The sequence below is a fragment of the Rhinatrema bivittatum genome, chromosome 3 (genome assembly GCF_901001135.1).
Source record: "Rhinatrema bivittatum chromosome 3, aRhiBiv1.1, whole genome shotgun sequence".
NCBI classification, from domain to species: domain Eukaryota; kingdom Metazoa; phylum Chordata; class Amphibia; order Gymnophiona; family Rhinatrematidae; genus Rhinatrema; species Rhinatrema bivittatum.
The window spans coordinates 419,995,992-420,015,912 of record NC_042617.1 but is presented as its reverse complement, the minus strand read 5'-3'; positions in this window follow the sequence as shown (position 1 = coordinate 420,015,912).

The following is a 19,921-nucleotide window of genomic DNA, read 5'->3' as shown; positions in this document are numbered from 1 at the left end:
TGCATCAGGGGTTATGGACACACATCCAAAACCCGCTTCTAAGTGCTCGTTAACCTGTGCGCTAGGCTGAGCACTTGATATTGCATTGGCCTGTTAGTGAAACTGAGGTTCTAGTTTATTTAAATAAAAAACATTATTATATGTCCCTAAGTTGGAAAAAATTGAAGAAACAAAAGTTTTCCAGCAATCCAAGATCTCAGCAGTATTCTCTCTCAAAAATGAATACGTTTGTGACTTTTGGAAGAACCTTTATTTTTGATAGCTAATATGTTCCAATACAGGCTCTTCTTGTCTGCATGTAGTATCTTTCTGTCTAAGATGTGAAGACTAAGATTGTTTTTCCTGTGCTATCCTGTTTCAGCTGTCTTCATCTGGTGGCCATCCCTTTTAATTAGACAGCAGTGAGGTTTCAGCTCCTCCCAGCCCCTTCCTCATATGAAAAGCAAACTGATGTACAAACTAACCCTACCAATATAGTTTAATCCCCTGCCTGACTGAGAAAATGTTCTTATATCAGAAGATTGAAACTTCATACTTTCTTGGGATTTAACTTTATGCTTTTAAACTGAACAATTATACTGTTTATAAACAGTGATAAGCTAAGGTGTTTATGAATGCCTAGTTACTTCAATCTGGTTTATTGCTTTTCCATTCATACCTCTAGGAAAAAGCTGAGAAAATTACTGCCCAGCTCCATTAGTTTCTCTTAACTATCCTCCATCTTACCTTTGTGAAATATTTTTCAAAGCTTATTTTCTTTTCAATAATTCATCTCACTCACACAAACCCATTCAAACAAATGCGTTCTCTAATGTAACATAGTAGTATAGTAATAATGATGGCAGATAAAGACCAAATGGTCCATCCCGTCTGCCCAGCATTTGCTTATGAGTTTCGATTTATTTATTTATATTCTGCTTTGTTATGGTAGTGACTGCCGTTCCATGCACGTTTTCCCCATGCATTCTGTTAAGGGTAGTGACTTCTAGTAACTTTACATTTTTATAAGTACTTTGGAAGTTTTTCTGCTTCTTTACCAGAGTTTATCTGTAGCACTTCTGACTGTTGCAGTCACCATCTCTCTCAGAAATTCTAAAATTGACAGAAACTTTTGTTTTACAGAGATATTCCTGCTCTAGTGATGTCACTAGAAAAAGTAATACCTATAAGACTAAGTTACTTTCAATTTTTTCATATAGGGGTACATTTTAAAAAACAGCGCATGCACGTACGTTTGTTCGCGCACCAGGCGCGAACAAAAATACGCCGGATTTTATAAGATATGCGTGCCATGCATATCTTACAAAATCCGGGGTCGGCGCGTGCAAGGGGGTGCACATTTGTGCAACTTGCGCGCGCCGAGCCCTGCGCACGCTGCCCATTCCCTCCGAGGCCGCTCCGAAATCGGAGCGGCCTCGAAGGGAACTTTCCTTCCACCCCCCCCACACCTTCCCCTCCCTTCTCCTACCTAACCCACCCCACCTTTATTGCACAAGTTACGCCTGCTTGAAGCAGGCATAACTCACGCGCGCCGATGGCCCGTTGCCACGCCATCACCCAACCCGGGGGCTGATCCAGAGGCCTCGGTCACGCCCCCTGGAACGCCCCTGGGCTGGTCCATGCCCCCCAGAATGCCCCCTGGAATGCCTCGAACATCGTGTCGCACCCGACATGCCCCCCGACACGCCTCCCTCCTAGCAAAGCCCCGGGACTTCTCACGTCCCGGGGCTTGCGCGCGCCCCCGTGCCTATGCAAAATAGGTTCGGCGCGCGCGCGGGGGGGGGGGTTTAAGGGTTACGCGCTTAACTTAAGCATGTAACCCTTTTAAAATCTGGCCATTACTGTTTTGTATCCACTGGTACCCCCCACTACAGATGCTGTTACATAGACATTTTTGGTGTTATAAAAATTGATGGAAATATTAAAAAAAAAAAAAAAAAAATCTCTGGGGAGCCGGTCATAGTCTACCCTAGGTGTTGGTCTGCTGGCTGTCTCACCCTGTTGTTTATTCAGCTTTTGCCATCAGGCAGCCTGGCTTAGTGATGGCTGTTTGTTACTGTTTGGAGCCCTATTTAGCCCTACAGCACAGTAGAGAAAACCTGGACTAGATTTATTTTTCTCTGTAGAATGGAGCCTTTTTGCACAATAATTTGCCTTCTAAAATTTTGTTTTACTTCTAAAAAGACTATTTAGGAATTTTATATATGGCTAATATGTGCTTATTTAATCTTGTCCTTTATTTTACCCCATTTTTCCTCATAAATTCAGCAAGGTTAAATCTGCTTTCATTTTTAAACTGTAAATGCAGAGGGAGCTTGTATAGAGATCCCCGATCATTATACTGAAGTCCTCTTACATTATTTAATTTAATGTATTCATTTTAGTGTTTTTATTTCCTTCTGTTTAGACGATTTCTCCTTCTTTGTGGCTTTAAAACTACACAGGGATTCATCCAGAGCCTTCTTGATATCCAATCAGATTTTCTTCACTTTTATTTTTTTATTAATTTTATGGGTTTTGCACTTTTTTGTTTTATTCAAATGGGTTTCATAGCCTGTAAGTGACATCTTGATGATGTCATTCGGAAATGAGGCCTAATTAGACCACAGCAGCAGGGCTTTCCCAATGTCCCTGGACACCACTGATAGCCCATTTTTTTAGAAACCCGTGGGGGCAAAATCCTTTTCTTGCTGCTGCTGTGGAGTGGAAGAGCAGCAACGGCACTGCTTCCTCCCTTAGGCATCCCTGCAAGCTCTGTACCCTTTCCCAAGCCAAAAAGTCAAATCCCAGGCACCGTGTAAAACAAAACATTTTCTCGATGTTGCCCTGCCATGAAGCCTGATGCTGCTTGAACCACTACACATTTGAAAAGAACCCAGGTGCACTGTGGGTCGCATGATAGTCCCACGGTTGCTGGTGCAGCACAATGGGAGCAACCTGAACTACTGCCCCTCTCCTCTCCTGCAGCTTGATGCTGCAGACATGGGCCTTTCCTATCGGCCCCAACCAATAGTACTTCCCCCAACAAGGGTCATCTTTCTAATGCGCCCCATGTCCTCTAAAACTCTAGGACTCACCAGGAAAGAAAAAACAATAATAAACAAATATTTATATATTTATTTGAAAATATTTCTTGTCCACCTATAATAAAATTTTCAAGCTAAGTGGATCACAAGATAACATACAGCAATAAAATAACAAACAAAACATAAAATAGATACAATAAAAAATTTCAATTGACTGCTTCCTTAAACAATAGTCTTTAGCTGTCTTCTGAAACCTTTTAAATCAATCAACATCTGCAATTTGATGGGTAAATCATACCAGAGTTAAGGACCGATTGAGGAAAAAGAGTGATTTCTTGTTGTTTGCAGTCAAATTTTCCCCTTGAAAGGGATCACTAAAAGTTGTGGACTGTAAAGATCAGCTAGTTAAATAAAACATAAATAAATATGGCCCTGAAACTCAAGGGCAGCCTCCACAGCACTATTCTGCTTTTCAGCCTTGCTAGCCTGCAAAGGAAAGAAGTGCTAATTTCAACTGGTAAATTATTACACAAACAAAAATAATCAAACCTCAGTCTTTAATGGAAAATATACATAGACATATAGCTATAACTGGAAACAAGCTAGCTGAAAAACAAGTGCAACATTGCTCTCTGCTTCAACAGCAGGGGGAAAAGGGGAGTTGGATTCAGACAACAACCAATAAGAGCTCCGACTTTTAGAGTCTGGGGATTGTTATGCATGGGGGCAACCTGCATAGAGCAGCAATTACTACCCTTAACAGAAGGCAAGGGATGACTACCCTTAACCAATAAGCCTTGGGGCTTTTGATGCAACTACAACATCACACTTCACTTTGATAGTGGTGAGGGGAGGGGGGTGGAAGAGGAATTGGATTCAGATAACAACCAACAGAGACCCGGACTTTTATGGTCTGGGGTACTGATATGCAGACATAAATGAAAAAGTATAGAACTGCTTCTAAGGCCAAGTCCATAAGCAAAACACATCAGCACATTGGGGCAGATTTTTAAAGCCCTACGCGCGTAAATCCTGGAGGAATTACGTGTGCAAGGGGGTTACGCGTGCCGGGCCTATTTTCAAAAGGCCCAGCGGTGCGCGGAAAGCCCCGGGATGTGTGTATGTCCCGGGGCTTGAAAAAAGGGGCGGGGCTCTTCAGGGGCGGGGCTGAGGCCTCCAGCATAGCGCACCAGCAGCTGGCCAGCGCACACAACTTATCCTTGCCAGACGTAGGTGCAACTTACAAAATAAAGGTGGGGGGAATTTAGGTAGGGCTGGGGGGTCGATTAGTTAGGGGAAGGGAGGGGAAGGTGGGGGGGGGGGGCTGAAAGAAAGTTCCCTCCGAGGCCGCTTCGATTTCGGAGCGGCCTCGGAGGGAACAGGGAAAGCCATCGGAGCTTATTTAGGACTCGACGCGTGTAAGGTGATGGGCCTTCTTGAACAGATGATGGGCCTTCTTGAACAGATAGGGGCAGATTTTAAAACCTATGCAAGCGGCCTAAATTTGTGTGCACCCCTTGCGCGCGCTGACCCCAGATTTTATAACATGCGTGCGGCTGCGCACGCATGTTATAAAATCAGGCGTACATTTGTGCGTGCCAGATAGCGTGCACAAATGTAGGCTGCGCGCATATGTTTTATAATGTGCCCCTATCTGTTCAAGAAGGCCCATCACCAAGTAAAAATGCTGCTAGCAGTACATTTTCCTGTGGGTTATCATAAGGCTTGGGAATAACTGCATGGAGAGGTAGTTGCTACACTTAAGAGAAACATGGGTGTGGCAGAAACTACCATGAGAAGCTTGTTGGGCAGAGTGGATGGACCATTTGGTCCTTTTCTGCCATCATTACTATGCTACTATGGAATTCCAATTCAAGAAATACTAGGTACAGTCCACTAGCAAAAAATATATTTCTGTAAGAAGGTAAATCGCTCAGATCAAAAAGATGTGCAACAGACAGAAAAAGCTCAAACATTAATTCTAATCCAGGTAAAAATGTCACAGTATTACTGCATGTTCTTTTGAAGCCTCTGCAACAGAATTTTCTTGCCCTTGCCAAAGAATCTACTTATGTACTGCCACAAGAACCCTGGGGCCTACATAATATATGTCTACATAGCTAAAAGGTAACTGGACTGCCTCTGGACTCCGGACTGGTGCATGTCCTGTAGGGACATGCACCAGTCCGGAGTCCAGAGGCAGTTCAACACCTCTGGACTCTGGGCTCGCTGCTGCCAAGCAAAGCCCGTCCTTGTGAGAGGCCCTCGCTCCTCATGGTACTAAGCATACTGAGTTGAAAAATGTTTTTTCTCTTTCATGAAGCATAATAGATAGGCCAATAGGTATTACTGTTCCAAATAAATAAGAGTAAGGGTGCAATAAAGTCTTTCAAAAACAGCCTTTATTTTGGGTTTCAAAGCGGGGTGTCCAAAAAATAAAGCAACACCAAGAGTGACAAGACCAACCCAAGGTATCGTAAAGGGGAATAAAGCAACAAAGTTTGCAGGAAAATTCCCAAAGCACTGATTAAAGATTAAAACAGCACTAAGAGTGAAAAGAAGACCCCCAAAGCATCAAAAGAAGTGTACTCTGGTGTATTTCAGCAAGACAGAGTGGCTGCAAAACTCCTAAAGTGCCGGATCAGGGGTGTGGCAGCAAGGCAGAATGGCAGCAAGACCCTCAACATGTAGAGTTTGGAGTACAGCAGCAAAGTAGAGTGGCGACAAGACTTTCAAGGTGTAGCATTAGAGGAATGGCAGCAAGCAAGACACTAAGATGCAGCATCAGGGATAGGTCAGGAAGACAAAGCAGCAGCATCTCCCCCAAGGTAAAGCATAAAAAGCCAAAATGGAACCAGCAGTGACAGATGTTCTCCTAGGCATCATGAGAGGGCCAAGAGTAAGCCAGGCAATAACTGCAGCAGAACAAAACAGCAAAGCATTGAACCAGGAAAGCAATGGGATGGGAGGATAAATGTTTCATTTGTTTCTCTTTTATCTTTTGCAAGACAATATACTCTAGTATAATGAAGATATAATCATGGTAGGAGGAAAAGACTGGGCAGTAGTAGAGAGTAGCAGAATTACACAGCAAGGCACTGGCTGAACAAGGAGAAAGACAGAAAACAAGAAAAAGACAGGGCAACAGCAGTGGCAAGAGAGGCAAATGGCAACAACAAGCAGGTTGATGAGGGCAAAAACATGGGTATTGGTTCAATGTAGTTGTGTTTTCAGTCTTCCTGCCACTTGCATTGAAATTCTAGGAAACACATTAAAGGCAGATTGACATTCAAGATGATTGACTTTTTCAACATTCTGGTGCTGCCATGAATGATAAGAACTCTTTACTTTATTATCCGGCAATGAATTCCAGATCTTAATTGTATGTTGAGTGCTAAAGAATGTTCTATGATTTGTTTTAAATGTGCTACTTACTAACTTCATGAAGTGTCCCCTGGTCTTTGTTTTTTTTTTAATCAGTAAATAATTGATTCACGTTTACCCGCTCCAATCCACACATGATGTTATAGATCTCTATCATATTCCCACTCTCTTTTGCAAGCTGAACATCATCTCTAGTCGATCCTCCAACTTAGGCAGACATTTTATGGAGACTGGGCTAAGTCTGGGGAGAGTACGCATACCCAGATAAGTATTTTATTTCACTAAATCCCCCTGAAGCAGTGTATAACAAAACATCAGCTGATGTTAGGGACTTGTTCAATTTGGTTTTTAATATGGACGTTAGTTGTTTTTTAGTGCAATTTAAAAAAATACATTAAAAAGAGGTGGATGATAGAGAAGACCGGGTTAGGGATATAAATAGTTGATACTGTCTGCGCGTGCATGTTATAAAATCCATACATGTCCGCGTGCCAGGTAGTGCATGCACATGTAGGCCACGCGCGTTTCTTTTAAAATCTTCCCCAATGTGAGCAAGAATGCGTGTCTATCTCCAAACCTCTAGCCCTTATCTTTAATACCATTTGGTGCCTTACGCTATATTGTTCATAGTATCTAAGGAGTGATAGAATACAGAATAAAGTTTCCTAATTGTGCAAGGACATAGTATGTTTGGTAAAAAAAAAAAAAAAAAGCTGTCATTTCTAATATGCAGTAGTGATAATAAAAGGAGTTGGGGGTAAGAAAAATATTCAACAAAGATAAATCCCCCATGCTCTCCTTCCTCTCCCTGTGTCCATCTCTTAACCCTTTATCCCTCCCACCTAAGATTCCTTCATCATTTTCCTACTCTGAGATCCCCTCTGGTCCCATTCCCAGATACTTTCCCTTATTTAATTCCAAACCCTAATCACTAAGATCCATTTTCTTTTAATAAAGAGCCCAAAAATTAGCTGGACACAGAAATGTCAGAAAATGGCTTTATTTTAATAAATGTTTAAAAAAAACATTTAAATTGCAATTATATGCTAAATTATGCTAATTGGTCACATAATTTGCACAGAATCTTGTCAAATCTGCTGCAAGAAACCAAGGGCTATAGTTACAAATGTGAATAAAAACAAAATAAGTGCTTTTTCCATTTTGCTTGATAATCTTTATACATGTAAAAGTGTTTCTTCAATCACATTGCCAATATTTCAAATTTCTTTTTTTTTTATTTATATTCCACTTTTTAGTATTTCAAAGCAGATACATTCAAGTGCTGTAGGTATTTCCCTATCCCTAAAGAGCTCACAGTCATTGGCGCCAATGCAAAACAGGGCGTTCGGCTAGTGCGGCAGCAAACATGCGGTTGAACGCACATTTTTCGAGCGCAGAGGCAACGCATATTCAATATCTGGTTTTACACATCCATAATGCACATGGAAAATCTGTGCATAGGGAATAGTGCCAATGGGATGCAAATCTTATTTAAATGCCGGTATTAGTACCCGATGCAGTAACATGTGCTGACAGTTTGAGCGTCTTTAGCGAGTTTTTTTGCGTTCAAAATTTTGTGCCTGCTTTACACTGGCATTATTGTGCTGATAGCTGGAGGTTCCTGAGGGTTTCTGTTTCTCTAATGGATACTGTTTATTTCCTTGTCATGTTGACCTTTTTCTTGCGTATGCGAGGAAGAATTAGGCGGGCTTTAGTTTGGCACCATTAAAGGCGGGCTTTAATGGTGCCAAAAAAAAAGAATCACCGGCATAAAAGGATCGAGCGTCCTTTAAGAAGCTAACAGACATTCTTAACCTCGCGTCGCAATATCGATTTCCAGGGGCCCGAAAGCAAGGACATTCGAAAAGTGGATAAGAATGTCAGTGCCAGGGGTTGACCATCCACCATTTAGAAAGCATTTCCAAAATCGGAATGTCCCTGCATCCCAGCTCCGGGTATTATAAACGTTCAAGCATGAGACGTCGATCGCAATGCAATTCTATGGATGTTCAATTACAATGCGGGCCGGGAGTGCAGGAATAGGATGTAAATAAAAATCTTTACTACATGCCGAGAAAAATGAAAAAATTTACATGAGCAGCTTCCAGGAATGGTTATGTAAAGACACTGAAAAAAAAGCTTTGAATACCCCCAGACACGTACACACTGTAAACATTATTATCAACGTTTCCAATATCGATGTATAGCAGGCCCATTATAATTGACTTTGCAATGCCCCATTTTTGGACGTTGATCCTTAACATGCTCTATCCTCAAACGCTGTTTTCAAGGACATACATTTACTATATATGCCAATATATATATTGGCATATATATATATTGTTTAATAGTAATAGTTTAATAGTAATAGTGTTTATATAAGTAGAAAGCAACCAGTTCTTACGTTTCAAAAAGAAGGAAATGAAGAGATGACATGAAGCTCAAGTCATATGAATTCAAGGGACCAATCTGTAGCCAGTACAGGTCCACTCGAACTCAACACAAAGGGGAAGTGTGCCTTGTTGCAGCAATTTACATACCCTGCTGCTGATAGGATTATGACGCGCTTGCAGATAGGATTATAACCTGCTTGCTGACAACACAGGCACAGTGGGGGAGCAAAGCCAATTTCAAATATGCTATTCTAGTTAAAATATCATTTTTTGTACTTCAACAACTGAATTACAGTTTCCAAACCTTTTTTTGACAGATAGACGCAGACTGATTGCACACGCGATGCAATATTGAACATCTGGTGCAATAATAAAGATGGCACTATGGACGCTCAGTTTCGAGCAATGCGTGCCATTTTCGCGTGCTTTTCATTTCAGATGAATTTCAATATTGTATCCACGGTGCCGGAGAAAAATTGTGTGCATGGTTAAACCGCGTATTCCTAATGAACGCAATTTCTCTGTGCGTTTTTTATACCATCGGCCTGATTGTGCCTGAGGCAATGGAGAGTAAAAGGACTTGCCCAATGTCAAAAGGAGCTGAAGCCCAGTTTCCGTGGTTTGTAGCCTGCTGCTCTAACCACCAGGCTCCTTTTTCTTTATAGAGGCCTGTATAGTATGGCTACAAATTTGCTATTGAGCATATTTAATGAGGTCACAGAGCAACTGAAGGTGAGGGTGATTCATTTTTACTTTTTGCCCTTAGAGTTGACATCATAGGGAGGAGCATGCTCATTTAGATGGGAGCTTTCAAACGAGCGCGCGGTTGCCCATATATAAGTACATATGGGGGCGCGGCCACATACGTATGCGAGCTTGTTATAAAATAGGATTAGTATGTGTACTTGTACTCCTCATTTTAAGCATTTACGTGAACGCGCAGGGAACTGTTGTCTTTTCACGCACAAGTAAGAACATTTTATGACGCGCACGTGATCAGTTTAACCACCAGTGTGCCCAGTCAGTCCCTAGCTCATTAAAACCTCCACGGTTCTTTAGCCTGCACTTCCCCAGTTTACCCAGACCCCTCAAGCATTTTATATGTGCCTACAAATAATTGTATTCAGACTTACACCTGATCAATAGCTGAAGTGCGCGGAATTAAACCGGATGCTCACCATATTCACTTCACCATATACTTGCATAACTCTTGGTCCTGCCCAGGAATGCCCATGACCCGCCCCATTCCACCCCTTTTTTTTTTTTCTCAATGCAGGATATTAGCACATCAGTACTTGTGCATGTATGTGGCAGGTTCATAAAATTTACCAGTTGTGAATAAGTGATACATATGCGTGCATCTCCCACCTTTGGAGTGCATATCGCTTTTAAAATTCACCTTTTAGCTTTTCTTTCTTATTCAAGAGGTTTGAGACATTGGCAGAGTTCAGGGCCATTTTAAGCCTCCATGAGGCCCAGGGCAAACCTCACTAGGATGGGCCCCTCCCCACTCCTCACCATATAACATTTTTGGCAATTTACAAACAATGAACTCAGCCAATCCTTATTAAGACCTAAAGAAGATAATATGGCATGTTAGTTAGCAATATTTACCTTCTCTTATTTTTAATTTTTTGTTTTTACCATTTTATTCTTTCTTTAATTTTTTTTTGGGATCAAGTTGGGCCCCTTTAAGGTTTTGGGCCCTGGGCAAGAACCCTATTTGCCCTCTGGATAACATGGTCCTAGGCAGAGTGAATCTGCATCTCAGAAGAAGCATCGGTGTCAAAGAAGCACCAATAAAACTGAGGCTTCAGAGCAGAGACTTAATCTTTTTATTTTCTAGGTACCTGGATTCTCTGAGATGTGTTAGGATGTCATTATTTCTGTTTGTTGAAGTTGATGTACTTGAAAACATTGAACCCCCCCTGAAAATATATGCAGAAAAATGGGAAAAAAGTAATATGGAATGAAGGATTTTTTTATTTTAGCATCTCAAAACTGGCAATAGAACATTCTCTGATGCTACATTTATCATTTTGATTGGCAGCTATTCTGATCAATAGTGTATTTCAATTACCAGATGCATAGATATGAGGGAAGTAGATGAGTCAAAACAAAATCTGAATTGTGCAAGAGTTGCACCAAACCTGCCATATTTTTGTATTCTTCTGATTAATAAATAAACAGTGCCAGGAAGTTATAGTATATGAACTGCATTCACTAAAGAGAATGGCAATACATAAAGAGTACTCACAAAACTACAAAGTAATCAAATAGAAGTTTACATAGTAGCAGACCAGCTGTACAAGAAACATTCAAAAAAGAATTATTTTTAGTCTGGCTGTGCAGGAAGTGGGTAAATGTGCCAGTAAAGTGTGGACAATATTAAAACACGTTCTTCAGCGCAAATAGAGAGTACATTCATTTCCTTAAAATTTCTATTGTTGTTGTTCAAATTAAGAATGGGACTGACAATTGCTTTCTCATCCTGTGTTCCAACAAAAGAAATATATCCAAATTTGAATTAAATGCAACATCAATCATGTATAAAAGAAAAGGCTCAAAATAAATGATGAATGATACTTAACTGCATTGTTCCAAACATTAATTTACTTTTGCTGCTATTCCATCTTGACTACTACACAGCAAACCAGCCTTTCTTCATTCCAGAAAATTACAAAACATGTCACATTTCATGATTGGGTACTCTGCAACGCTTACCAATTTTTAATCTCCCACCAGCATATTATGCCACATTGTACTCTGCTTAGATTTTTATTGAATCATGTTAATTTGATTTCTTTCTGAAGCTCAGCAGAAAATGCTGCAGTCAGAAATAAGAAGAAAATGTATAGAATAAGGGTGACCAACCAATATCTTCCAAGTTGTATCTGATAAGGCTGTGCAGGGTTATTTTTTTCCGTTTTGTTGGTGTTAATGAGATATGGTTTCATTCCATTTTATATCATTATCAACTTTTTTTGTTGCTGTTTAAAGCATTAAAAATAAAGAATGAAGCTGGATAAAGCCCCTCCCACCAGGCACCATCCCATATCTTATCCTAATCATGATTCAAAAATAATAATAATAATCTTCAGTCACTCCTGTCCCACCAATATCAAAATGGCACCACCTGAACTGCAGCCAGCACAATATGAAATTACTGTAGTGGAGGGGTAAGAGTGACTGGTGATCATTCCTGCCTCCTTTTCAACTGAGGATGGAAGAAGATACAGAGGAAGAAAGGCCAAAAGGCATATGTTTGAAAAGGACTTTGACCAATGTGTCTGATGGTGCAAAGGCAGTGAAGCAACATGACAAGGTGATGGCCAAGAGCAGAGTGAGGCTGAGCAGCTTACAGAGAGACATAACCAGCAGGAAAAAGGGAGGTGATTTTGCCCTTGTACAGATCATTGGTGAGGCCTTACCTGGAGTACTGTGTTCAGTTCTGGATATCAACAAGGATAAGGTTAGGATGGAAGCAGTCTAGAGAAAGGCAACCAAAATGATGTGGGGTCTGCACTTAGAAGACGTATGAGATGAGACTGAGGGGCCTTAATATCTATAAATATCCTGGAGGAGAAGAGAGGCAGGGGAGGAATTAATGATTCACAAAAATCAAACATTTTCTGATAGAAATGAAATTGTAGAACTAAGGGTCATGATATGAAACTCCAAGGGGGTAGCCTCAGGAACAAAGTCGATAAACATTTCTTCATGGAGTGGTGGATAATTGGAATGGCCTCCCAGAAGAGGTGGTGAAGACAGGAATGGTAATGGAATTCAAAAGGGCATGGGATAAACACAGAGGATCCCAAGTGGCTAGAGGATAGAAATGAAGAAATGGGGTAACCATTATTAACCTTACCTGTAACATATCTGCATAGGGGTAACCTGCACAGAGTTTCAAATACTACCCTAAGCAACTTACTGGGCAGACTGGATGGACTATTTTGACCTTTATCTGGGATCATTAACTGTGTTACTATGTCATTAATTATGTTACAACTCTTTTTGTTTTCTTTCTCACGGCTGGGACAGGACCTACATTTTTTAAAATGAAAGCAACCAAAGTGCTTTTTCTTTTTACTTCGTTTCATTTTATAAAGAAAAGGAAATTAAACAGAACATGTTGTTTCCAATGAACACATATTTCTAATATGTACAAAAATGTGGTTTTCCCCCCACACATCTAAATCTAAGAACCAAGTTGCGCATAGCACCTATTTCCAAACTTAAATACCCGCTTCCTTCCCTCATTACATCAGAGGGATGCTGTTTTTTTCATTCATAACTTGTACTGCCTAGAAGCCTAGAAAACCTATGGGCCCATGGGTGGAAATGCTGTGATATCTGCATGTGCCCCACGCAGGGCTGGCAGAAAGACTAGGTGAACTAGGCCTGACCCTAGGGCACCGACCATTAGGGGGCATGTGCCATGTGGGACCACCTCTCGTGGCCCTATATGACTCGCACCCCCTAATGGAGGTGGTGGCATAACTGGGGGGGGGGGGGGTGCGATGAGAGGGGGCGGGCAGGCGCAAGGCAGAAGGTGCCTAGGGTACCTAATCCCCTTAAGAAACATAAGAACATAAGAAATTGCAAAACTGGGTTAGATCAAGGGTCCATCAAGCCCAGCATCCTGTTTCCAACAGTGGCCAATCCAGGCTACAAGTACCTGGCAAGTACCCAAAAACTAAGTATATCCCACGTTACTGATGCTAGTAATAGCAGTGGCTATTTTCTAAGTCAACTTGATTAATAGCAGGTAATGGACTTCTCCAAGAACTTATCTAAACCTTTTTTGCACAGGCCCTGGCCCCATGTGCCATGCACTGAGTCACATGTGTGTGATGTGGTACCATGCACCACTATTCTTTTCCTGCAACTCTTGTGCCACTGCTCACAACTTTCCCTACCATGTCCTTCAGGTCAGTGTTGCAAAGTGCCCCACCCCCAAGGTTCATCATGAAATTTAGGATATTTTATATGAATCTGATTAAGGGATTTCAAAACTGGTCCTCAGTTATCCCCAAATAAGTTTGACTTTCAGGATATCCATAATGAAAATTCATGACATGTATTTTTTGCATTTTTTATCTAAAACCAGATTATCCTAAATACAAGAACTGTTTGGAGACTTGGAGGAATGGATTTAAAATCTACTACTGGATTATATATGTCCAGGTGTCAGGAACAGTATTCAAATGTCTGAACTGAATTTCAGATCTGGAACAATTTCACATCAATAACTATAAAATCTATTTTTCAAAATATTATCAAGCATTAAAACAGAAAAATCCTTCTGCTAGGGGACTCTGTCATAAAAGCACTCATTTAAGGATGCATTTTGAGGGACACACAACAGTTAAATGCCTTCCAAGACACTCAGTTTGCATAAATGCAAACAAGATTCTTAATGCAATTAAAGAAGAAATTAAGGACTATAAAATTGATGTTATAATCCATCTGGGGATCAATGACCTCACTAGAAGTGGCATCCAAGCAGTACAGAGCAATTTACAGACTCTGGGGAAGCAGCTTGGGCACATTGTGAAAATCATTGCCTTTTCTGAAGACAAAGTGAAAGAAAATGCTAAGATATATAAACAACTTCAATACATGGCTCAAAACTTGATAGAAAAAAAAAGACTTTAGATATAGTGGGGTAGATCTTAAAAAAATACGCGCACACGTACTTTTGTTCGCGCAACCGTCACGAACAAAAGTAAGCCAGATTTTAAAAGATGCGCGGCAGCACGCGTATCTTTTAAAATCCGGGGTCGGCGAGCGCAAGGCTGTGCAAATTTGGCAGCCTGTGCGCGCCGAGCCGCGCAGCCTGCCTCTGTTCCCTCTGAGGCCGCTCCAAAATTGGAGCGGCCTCGGAGGGAACTTTCCTTTCGCATCCCCCCACCTTCCCCTCCCTTCCCCTATCTAACCCACCCCCAGCCCTACCTAAATCCCCCCCCTACCTTTGTTGTACAAGTTACGCCTGCTTGAAGCAGGCGTAACTTGTGTGCGCCGCCTCATCAGCCCCCGGCACAGACCGCAGTGCCGGGCGACTTGGGACCGCCCTCCCGGCCCTCCCCCGAAGCCTTGCCACGCCCCCAGACCCACCTCGGACTGCCCCCTGACCCCGGGCATGCCCCCAGGACATGCCCCCGATCTTCAGACACGCCCCTGGACACGCCCACTCCTGCCCCTTTTACGAAGCCCCGGGACTTACGTGCGTCCAGGGGCTTTACGCGCACCAGCAGCCTATGCAAAATAGGTGTGCCGGCGCAAAGCTTTTAAAATCTACCCCAGTGGGAGCTGGGGCCATATATATATGTTATGTTTATGAAAGAATGTGAACCCTGGGCTGAGATGAGCGGTGTCTCCACCCACAGGGAGGAGCCCTGTGAGCCTCACCATCAGCAGGTGCAGTCTCAGTGGCATGGGACACAGCTAGAAGTAGAGACTTTATTATGAATGAAGAAAACAGTAATGTCCATAGAATTGCAGATGTTGTAGTACAGTCCTGAGCAATGGACAATGCCCAGAGTGAGGCCACAGATGAGAAGATCTGGTAGTGGCCCGTGGAGTGGGGTACGCCAGGAATCCCGTCTGATGAGTGTAGGCACCTCAGGAATACAGATCCGGTAGTGGCCCATAGAGCGGGGTATGCCGAGAATGTCTGTACAGTAGATATTGAAGAACTGGTAGAGATGTTGGAACCCGGAAGTGGCTCCCATAGTGGTGTGTAGATATTCTGTAGTGCAGGAAAGCTGAATGGCTTCTACTGAAGAAAGGCGGTAGTAGCCCGGAGTTCGGGGTACACCGCGTGGAATCCTCAATACAGTTCGTAGAGTAGAAGTCAGTAGAGGTACTCACAATAGATGGTTCCTGGAGAGAGAGAGAGAGACCTGAGAAGCAGGTCTAGTAACAGTCAGGCAGGTAGACCCTCTGAGGAGCGGATAGCCAGAAAAGCAGGGGAGCCCCAGAGGAGCGGGTACTCAGAGTGTTTAGATGCCAAGACCAAGTCAGGAACAGGAAGCCCTTGAATGAGGAGAATTCAGCAAGACAGAACTCCTTGTTAACTCAAAGAAGGCTAAGGCTAACATAAGAACATGCCATACTGGGTCAGACCAAGGGTCCATCAAGCCCAGCATCCTGTTTCCAACAATGGCCAATCCAGGCCATAAGAACCTGGCAAGTACCCAAAAGCTAAGTCTATTCCATGTTACCATTGCTAATGGCAGTGGCTATTCTCTACGTGAACTTAATAGCAGGTAATGGACTTTTCCTCCAAGAACTTATCCAAACCTTTTTTAAACACAGCTATACTAACTGCACTAACCACATCCTTTGGCAACAAATTCCAGAGCTTAATTGTGCGTTGAGTAAAAAATAACTTTCTACGATTAGTTTTAATTGTGCCACATGCTAACTTCATGGAGTGCCCCCTAGTATTTCTATTATCCGAAAGAGTAAATAACCAATTCACATCTACCCATTCTAGACCTCTCATGATTTTAAACATCTCTATCATATCCCCCCTCAGCCATCTCTTCTCCAAGCTGAAAAGTCCTAACCTCTTTAATCTTTCCTCATAGGGGAGCTGTTCCAGTCCCCTTATCATTTTGGTAGCCCTTCTCTGTACATTCTCCATCGCAATTATATCTTTTTTGAGATGTGGCGACCAGAATTGTACACAGTATTCAAGGTGCGGTCTCACCATGGAGCGATACAGAGGCATTATGATATTTTCTGTTTTATTCACCATGCCCTTTCTAATAATTCCCAACTTTCTGTTTGCTTTTTTGACTGCTGCAGCACACTGAACTGACAATTTCAATGTGTTATCCACTATGATGCCTAGATCCCTTTCTTGGGTTGTAGCACCTAATATGGAACCCAACATTGTGTAATTATAGCATGGGTTATTTTTCCCTATATGCATCACCTTGCACTTATCCACATTAATTTCATCTGCCATTTAGATGCCCAATTTTCCAGTCTCACAAGGTCTTCCTGCAATTTATCACAATCTGCTTGTGATTTAACCACTCTGAACAATTTTGTGTCATCTGCAAATTAGATTATTTATTTATTTATTTCAGAGGTTTTATATACCGACGTTTAGCACTTAGCCTTCACCCCGGTTTACAATAGAACAATTTGTTACATAGAACAGTATAAGTATAAGTATATATTATCTCACTCATTGTATTTCTTTCCAGATCATTTATAAATATATTGAAAGGTAAGGGTCCCAATACAGATCCCTGAGGCACTCCACTGGCCACTCTCTTCCACTGAGAAAATTGTCCATTTAATCCTACTCTCTGTTTCCTGTCTTTTAGCCAGTTTGAAATCCACGAAAGGACATCTCCACCTATTCCATGACTTTTTTTACTTTTCCTAGAAGCCTCTCATGAGGAACTTTGTTAAATGCCTTCTGAAAATCCAAGTATACTACATCTACCGGTTCACTTTTATCCACATGTTTATTAACTCCTTCAAAAAAGTGAAGCAGATTTGTGAGGCAAGACTTGCCTTGGGTAAAGCCATGCTGACTTTGTTCCATTAAACCATGTCTTTCTATATGTTCTGTGATTTTGATGTTTAAAACACTTTCCACTATTTTTCCTGGCACTGAAGTCAGGCTAACTGGTCTGTAGTTTCCCGGATTGCACTTGGAACCCTTATTAAATATTGGGGTTACATTTGCTATCCTCCAGTCTTCAGGTACAATGGATGATTTTAATGATAGGTTACAAATTTTTACTAATAGGTCTGAAATTTCATTTTTTAGTTCCTTCAGAACTTTGGGGTGTATACCATCCGGTCCAGGTGATTTACTACTCTTCAGTTTGTCAATCAGGTCTACCACATCTTCTAGGTTCACCGTGATTTGATTCAGTCCATCTGAAACATTACCCATGAAAACCTTCTCCATTATGGGTACCTACCCAACGTCTTCTTCAGTAAACACCGAAGCAAAGAAATCATTTAATCTTTCCACGATGGCCTTATCTTCTCTAAGTGCCCCTTTAACCCCTCAATCATCTAACGGTCCAACTGACTCCCTCACAGGCTTTCTGCTTCGGATATATTTTAAAAAGTTTTTACTGTGAGTTTTTGCCTCTACAGCCAACTTCTTTTCAAATTCTCTCTTACTCTGTCTTATCAATGTCTTACATTTAACTTGCCAACATTTATGCATTATCCTATTTTCTTCTGTTGGATCTTTCTTCCAATATTTGAATGAAGATCTTTTGGCTAAAATAGCTTCTTTCACCTCCCCTTTTAACCATGCCGGTAATCGTTTTGCCTTCTTTCCACCTTTCTTAATGTGTGGAATACATCTGGACTGTGCTTCTAGAATGGTATTTTTTAACAAAGACCACGCCTCTTAGACATTTTTTACTTTTGTAGCTGCTCCTTGCTGTTTTTTTCTAACAATTTTTCTCATTTTATCAAAGTTTCCCTTTTGAAAGTTTAGCACGAGAGCCGTGGATTTGCACACTGTTCCTCTTCCAGTCATTAAATCAAATTTGATCATACTATGATCACTATTGCCAAGTGGCCCCACCACCGTTACCTCTCTCACCAAGTCCTGTGCTTCACTGAGAATTAGATCGAAACTTGCTCCCTCTCTTGTCTGTTCCTGAACCAATTGCTCCATAAAGCTATCATTTATTCCATCCAGGAACATTATCTCTCTAGCGTGTCCCGATGATACATTTACCCTGTCAATATTGGGTAATTGAAGTCTCCCATTATTACTGCAATACCAATTTGGTTAGCTTCCCTAATTTCTCTTAGCATTTCACTGTCCATCTCACCATCTTGACCAGGCAGACGGTAGTATACTCCTATCACTATAGTCTTCCCCGATTGGTCGGATTAATTACATAAGTGGGTTGACGTCATTGGGAGGGGACGCCCCCGCGGTTCCCGCCATGGCATCTTCAAAAGAGGCCCTTGTGCGCACGTACCTAGGTAATTCCAGGTCCAAGATGGTAGTCGGCAGCACCCACGCTGTCTCGGGAATGCCGGAGAGGTCGGAATGGATTTGCAGAGACTGCTATTCTTCCCAGACTTGATGGAGCGGGGAAAAAAGAGGTGAACATGAAAGGTCGAAGCTGTCTGCGACCAACAGGCATAACAATGTACTGTAGAACAGCAAAAGTTTATATATCAAGGATAGTTAACATCTTTCTATGACAGGAAAATGGATCATCAGAGAGGAGTTCAGTTCATATGTCATTAGGCATTTAAACTAGAAGATGGGGGTGTCAGTAGGAAGCCAATGGATTTGGGATGCAACCCTCAAACACTGGAAGTACATGGAAGAAATGGCAAAAGCAATCAGCTCTATAGTTCACTCGACAGTAAAAAAAGGTACAAAATGAGATCAGGAAGAACAACACAAATAGAGACAAAGTTTCTAATTTCCGAGTTGATGTTCAGATGATTATGGTTTGATATAATATGGCCAAAATGGAGAGAAGTCACATGAAGATCAAAGTCCTTGATTTCTAAAATGCTGACTTTGGTAAAATGGGGAAGAACTTTGAAGAGGAGCTGGAAGGCTGGGAGAAAATAGGTAAAGTAGAACAACGGTGGTTCAAACTAAAAGGAGCTTTAATGATGGCAAAAAATCTTTATGTCAGAAAAGTAAATAAAAGTAAGAAGAAGAGGAAATTGATAATGTTCTCCAAAGAGGTGGCTGGAAAAATAAAGGCAAAAAGTTCAGCTCTCTTAAAGAAGAATACATGAACGAATATCTAGTGAAGGTGAAAGAGATGAGGAAGGAAATAGTGATAGCAAAAGCTCAAGAGAAAGAAAGGATTGCTAAAGAAGCAAAGTGTGGTGACAAAAGATTTTTCAGACATGTCAGAGAAAAGAGGAAGACCAGAAGTGGGAATTGTAAGACTGAAAGGTGATGAGGAGCAATGGGGTGGAGCGAAATAAGGAAAAAGATGAAAAATTAAATAAATATTTCAGTTCAATATTCATTAAAGAAGGCCCAAGAGGAAGATCAAGACAGGTTGGCAAAAATACAGATGGGTGTAGAGTAGACATTGCTCCATTTACTGAAGAGAATATTTGGACACAACTGGCAAA